We start from the raw sequence: 6,531 nt of genomic DNA on the forward strand, positions 1-6,531 counted from the left end.
CCCGCGGGGGAGGGGCGGGACCCTCAGGGATCCGCAGTCACACGCTCTTGTGCCCCCCACGTAAGCCCACCTGCGCGCACCCCCAGCGTGACGCAGCATTCCAGGTTGGGGGGCGCATGCGACAGCGAGTCTGTGACGTGACCTCCAGCCGAGCTTCCGTGGACTTTCGACTGACAGGCTGCACCCCCGCCCCCGCCATCCATCTGTCCATCCACACGGCCTCGCTCACCCGCGCCCCCACCCATCTGCCGTCAGCATCCCACGCCTCCCCTTGCCCCAGAGACAGGAGCCGGGCACTGCCTCCCTGCCAGAACGCGGCGGGTGGGGCGCAGGGGACCCGCAGAAGATGCCGCCACAGCGCAGGTGCAGGGAGGGGCCGGGAGGAGGAGCAGAGGCGGCCCCCTAGTTCCACGAGCCGCGTGCCTTCCGTGGGAGGAGGCCCCCATGACGCAGCAGTGCCAAGGGACGGTCTGGTGTGTGGGGTGGGAGGGTTGGACCCCACACACAGGCCAGTCCCCCGTTCCAACCCCGCATTCCGCCTGGGGCGCTGGGCCTGGAACCAGAAGCGAGGCTCCAGTGGGCCCCCAACGGCTTTTTCTTCCTAAAGACGCTTCTCGGCCTGTCTCCGTTGCCATGCACACCCGCGATGACGTAAATTGGCCCTCCGAGGAGTTGGAGTCGAAGTTTGGCTCGAAGGGGACCCCAGAAGCGAAGCTCCTCCTGGCGGGGTCCTGACCCCTGGCGCCGGCCCCCCGGGGCGTGGCTCTGCCCTGTGGCGCTGCGGGCCGTGACTGCGCCCCCTCTCCGCCCCCCTCCCGTCTGTACAGAGGCTGGGCTTGCTCTGGGAGTCCGCTCCGGGGAGACCCCGACCCCTCCTCCTCGGTGGTACCCCCACCCCCGCGGGCCAAGCTCCACCTCAAGCCCCAGCGCTCGCCGCCCTCGCCCCACGACCACCTCATTCCCTGGCCTCTTGGCCCTCGGCTGCTCCAACTCCGCTTCCATGGATCACTTCTGTATTTAAGCCCCGTAGGGCCTCGTCCGTCTCCACCTGCACACACACGGACGCTGGCTGCACCGCGAAACCTCGTCCGCCGAGTGCCCATTGCCCCTGCCTGGGCCACGTGGGGACCCACCTCAGGCAGAGTCTCCAGCCCGGGATGGGTGTTCGGGGGACCCTGCACGGCCTCTTCCGGAAAGGCCCGGCCGGGCACAGGGTCGCCTGTGATGAACGCCCAGCAACAAGGGGCACGGGTTAGGGCCCCAGAGCGCGTGGTCAGCTCCAGGACTGGGGACCCTGTCTCCGCTCACCCAGCTCCTTCCGGCTCAGAGTGGCCTCCCCCATCTCCTATCCAGCCCTCGCTTTCCAGCCTCACTCCCGCCCACGCAGATCCTTTCCCCCTCTGGTCCTTCCTCCTCAGTTCTTTCCACACCCAGAATCTGCCACCTCCAAATCCTTCCCCCTCTGATCCTTCCCCTTCAGATCCTTTCCCCCTCATATCCTTCCCCCTCAGGTCCTTCCCCCCTCAGATCCTTTCCCCCCTCATGCCCTTCCCCCCCATGCCCTTCCCCTTCAGATCCTTCCCCTTAAGATCCTTCCCCCCTCATATCCTTCCCCCTCAGGTCCTTCCCCCCTCATATCCTTCCCCCTCAGGTCCTTCCCCCTCAGATCCTTCCCCCTCATGCTCTTCCCCCCTCAGATCCTTTCCCCTCATGCCCTTCCCCCCCATGCCCTTCCCCTTCAGATCCTTCCCCCTCAGATCCTTCCCCTTCATGCCCTGCCCCTCAGATCTTTCCCCTTCAGATCCTTCCCCCTCCGGTCCTTCAGAGCTTTCACCTTCAGAGCCTTCCCGCCTCAGATCCTTCCCCACTCTGATCATTCCGCTTTCAGATCCTTCCCTCTCAGGTCTTTCCACACCTCTCAGATTCTTTCACCCTCAGGTCTTTCCCCCTCAGACCCTTCCCCTTCATATCCTTCCCGCCTCAGAGCCTTCCACTCAGATCATTCCGCCCTCAGGTCCTTGCTTATCAGAGCCTTCTCCATCACATCCTTCCACCTTCAGATTCTTCCCCAGGCGAAAGTTGCCACCTTCTAACCTTTTTGCCCTCGGGTCCTTCCCCCTCAGATCTTTCCACCGTCAGATCCTTCGCCCTTAGACCCTTCCCCCTCAGGTCCTTCCCCTTCATATCCTTTCCCGCTCAGAACTTTCCACTCAACGGATCATTCCGCCCTCAGATTTTTCCCCCTCAGGTCCTTTCCCCCTCAGATCCTTCCCCCTTCAGATCTTTCTGCCCACAGAGCCTTCCCGCCTCAGAGCCTTCCACTCTCACATCTTTCCCCCTCAGAGTTTTCTCCTTTCAGAACCTTCCCTCTCAGATACTTCCGCTCTCCGACCCTTCCCACCTGGGATCCTTCCGCCAGGCTGATTCTTCCCGCTCAGATCCTTCCACCTTCGGATCCTTCCCCCTGCGTCGGCTCCTTACCCCCTCGGGTCCCTCCCCCACCCCGTTGGGGTCCCTCCCCTCTCAGATTCTTCCACCCTCGACTCCTTCTGCTCCACCCCACCCCCACCCGCGCAATCCTCCCCCGTTGGATCCCTCTGCCCTTGGATCCTTCCCCCCGTGCCCGCAATCCGTCATCCTTCCCCTTCTGATCCTTCCACCTTGCAATCATTCCACCCTCAGCTCCTTCCACCCTTAGATTCTCCTCCACGCAGATGCCTCCACATTATCTCTACTTGAGTGGCAGCAGCTGGGCAGAAGCTCTGTGACCGCAGGTCCCCTGCTCCTGTTCCCCTGGCGCCTTCCCACACCTGGAACCCACAGTGGAGCCTGGCCACTGCAGGGCGAGAAAGAGTGGTCACTGCTGGCTCTGGCAGTTAACTGGACATCCTAGCGCTGCTGTCACAAATTACAAGCGGGTGGCTTAAAATAAATTCTTCCACAGTTCTAAAGTCAAGAAGTCCAAAATGAAGGTGTTCGCGGGGCCATGCTCCCTCCAAAGCCTCTAGGGGAGCTTCTTCTTCGCTTCCTCCAGCTTCTGGTGGCCCAAGCAATCCTTGGGTTTCAGCTGCATCATTCCAGTCTCTGCTCCGTCTGCACATAGCAGTCTCCTACATCTAATTTCCCTGTAATAAAGATACCAGTTTTGGATCAAGGCCCACCCTGATTCAGGACGAATTTATTTTAGCTTGATTACATCTGCAAAGACCATATTTTCAAATGAGGTCCCATTCAAAGGCACCCCTCACACAGATCCTAGGACTTGGATGTATTTTTGAGGGAACATCATTCAACCCACAATGTACCCTCCTCATTTGTGGGTTGCAGCTGTCTTCTCCCAGTATTGGTTTTTCCTACCATTTTTTGAAGGCTGTTTTGATAAGCAGAAGTTCATAGTTTTAATGAAGTCATTTTATCAATATTTCCTTTTGTTGTTAGTACGTATTGTCCTAATGAAAAAATTTTTCCCTCCCTGAGATCAGAAAAATCTTCTCCTGTATTATCTTTGAGGTGCTTTATTGTTTTGCTTTTCCAGTTCAGGTTTATCCACCTGGAGTAGACTTCTCTGTGTAATGTGAGGTAGGGATCAGGCTCACTGCTTTTGATGCAGACAGAGGTTTACTGAGAGGCAGCTACGCTGCAAATCAGGGTCCGTGTATGCAAAGTGTGTCATGTGGGACTTCTTCCACCACACAGTAGCCCCACACCACTCCATTTCCAATGCTGTGCAACAAGCCAGACCCTGGCAGATGAGACTTCCTCCATGTTTTTTTTTTTTTGTTTTTGTTTTTTGGGGTTTTTTTTTTTAATGGAGTTTTGCTCTTGTTGCCCAGGTTGGAGTGCAGTGGCACAATCTCGGTTCACTGCAACCTCTGCCTGCCAGGTTCAAGCGATTCTCCTGCCTCAGCCTCCCTAGTAGCTGGGATTATAGGCGTGTGCCACCACGCCTGGCTAATCTTTGTATTTTTAGTCAAGACGGGGTTTCACTATGTTGGCCAGGTTGGTCTCAAACTCCTGATCTTGTGATCCACCCACCTCTGCCTCCCAAAATGCTGGGATTACAGGCGTGAGCCACTATGCCCGGCAGTCCATGTTATTTTCCAAGATACTTGGTGTGTTCCTGCCCCTCTTCCTTCCATGTAAAATGACAGTGCTTGTCAAGTTCATTTAAAAAACTGTTGGGATTTTGATTAAGATTTACTGCATCTACAGATCGGAGGGTGGGTAATTTGTTTAAACATGGAAACTCCCCAAATCCATAGACACAGCCTTCTCCATTTACTTGGGAGATTTAGCTTTTCTTGGTCTCTGTCGACAATGTTCCCTGGTTTCCATGTGGAGGCCCTGCCCTGTCCCTGTTCCTCAGCTCTTTTTACACCTATTCCTGAGGATTTGATAGTTTTGATATTATTTAAATGGAGTACTTCAATAAATTATGTATTTATTTATTTTTGCCACTGACATATAGGAATGTAACTGATTTCTGAATACCTTAAATCCAACAGCCTTGCCAAACTCACTTTTTGATCCTTATGATTTGTCTATAGATTCTTCTGGGGTTTCTAAACACAAAGTGTTTCATGGGTGAATAATCAGAGTATTATTTATTCTTGCCTGGCACTAGAGCTCATTTCTTTGTCCTACCCTACAGCATTGGCTGAGACCTCTAGCGCCATAACTTGTAGAACCGCAGATCAAGGTGCTTTCAGGATTCACATTCAGTGAGGTTTGCTGTGGGGATTTTGTGGTTCACTGTTACTGGGTTACAGCACTCGCCTCCTGCCTTAGTGTGCTAATGGGTCCAAGGAATAGTAAATGAGCCCTGAGTCTTACCCAGAGTTACTTCTACTCCTCTAGCAATTGATCAGATACGCTTTTTCGTTGTTCTGTTAATATGGTGAAAAATACGATTGCTTGCCAAATGTTAAGCCAAATTTCATTTCCAGAATACACCCAACCTGTCATATGTTACCTTGTTGTATTCGCTGGACTCACCCTGCTTGAGCTTTGGGGCTTCGCAGTGGTGTGTGCGTGTGGAGGAGGCTGGCCTGTGAGCTTCTCTCCGATGCTGTCCTTGCTGGGTTAGGGGACTGAGGCTAGTTGGCCTCAGGAGCTGGTGAGTGCTCCCTTGTCTTTCTGGAAGAGTTTTGTGGACGTTTGCATTACTTTCCCTGTAAATGGTTGGTAGAATGCTGTGGTGATGCTCTGTGCGCTTGGAGTTCTTTGTGAGAAGGTTGCAATGGCAGATTCTTTCTTCTTCTTCTTTTTTTTTTTTTTTTTTGAGGCGGAGTCTCATTCTGTCACTCACGTTGGAGTGCAGTGGCGCGATCTCATTGCAACCTCTGCCTCCCGGGTTCAGGCGATTCTCCCGCCTCAGCCTCCCGAGTAGCTGGGACCCCAGGTGCCACCATCGCACCGGGCCACAGGTTCCGTTTCTACTGCACACAGGACCTTTCTTTTTTTTCCTTTGATTGATTGAATACATTTTGTTTTTCTGCTTTTTCCATTGATCAGCTCGGAGGTCATCCGCTGCATTCTTTTTCTCTAGGAGGTCCGCCTGAAGGCGAAGCCGAGCACCCTCGGCCTCTCCGGGGTTGGTGGGGCCCCGCTGTGGCGTTCAGCTCCGCAGGGGCCCGGCTCTCCGCGGCCTTCAGCGCCGGGCTCGCAGCTGGGCTGACTCGCGGGTGCCCTCTTGTGGCCGCTCTGTCTCACTTCCTGCGTCTCCAGCAGAGTCGCCGGACAGAACGAGGACTGACTTCAGGATAAGCACGTCCCATGCCGCTTATTGCGAGGGATGCTCTTATATTAAAAATGGGCTCGTTGCTTATCTGAAATTCAAATTTAGCTGGGTCTCCAGCATTTTTATGTGCTGAGTCTGGCACCCAACTCTCCAGACTGATGTCCAGGATTGTCGTCTTTAAGAGGTTGTCTAGAGTCAGGCACGGTGGCTCATTCCTGTAATCCCAGCACTGTGGGAGGCTGAGGCAAGCAGATCGCTTGAGACCAGCCTGGGCAATCTGGCGAAACCCTGTCTCTACAAAACATGTAAAAATTAGCCAGGCGTGGTGGGGTGCGCCTGTGGTCCCAGGTACTCGGGAGGCTGAGATGGCAGGATTGCTTAAGCCCAGTAGGCAGAGGCTGCAGTGAGCCAAGATCACACCACTGCACTCCCACCTGGGCCACAAAACAAGATCCTATCTCAAAAAAAAAGAAAAAAGAAGAAGAAGAAGGAAAAAGAGGAGATTGTCTTGTTTAGAGCAGCCGCTGGTGGAAGACTCCCCTGGCTTCATGGACAGTCACTGGTTGGGGTGCTTTCCCCTGCAGTGCTGTGGGGTTCAGAGGGGCTGTAGGGGTCAAGAAGGTACAGTACCCAGCATCTGGCTGGATTTGACCGGTTTACCCAAGGAGGCTGGCCTGACCACTTACAGCCTGTCCCTGGTTCTGGTGTGAGGAGCATTAGGACCAGCTCAGGGTCCTCTGGCTTTAGAGCCAACTGGCGTGGGTGTCCAGGGGGGCAGCCTGTGGGCAGTA

Source organism: Mandrillus leucophaeus, unplaced genomic scaffold, assembly GCF_000951045.1.
Source record: "Mandrillus leucophaeus isolate KB7577 unplaced genomic scaffold, Mleu.le_1.0 Scaffold219, whole genome shotgun sequence".
In the NCBI taxonomy this organism is placed as follows: domain Eukaryota; kingdom Metazoa; phylum Chordata; class Mammalia; order Primates; family Cercopithecidae; genus Mandrillus; species Mandrillus leucophaeus.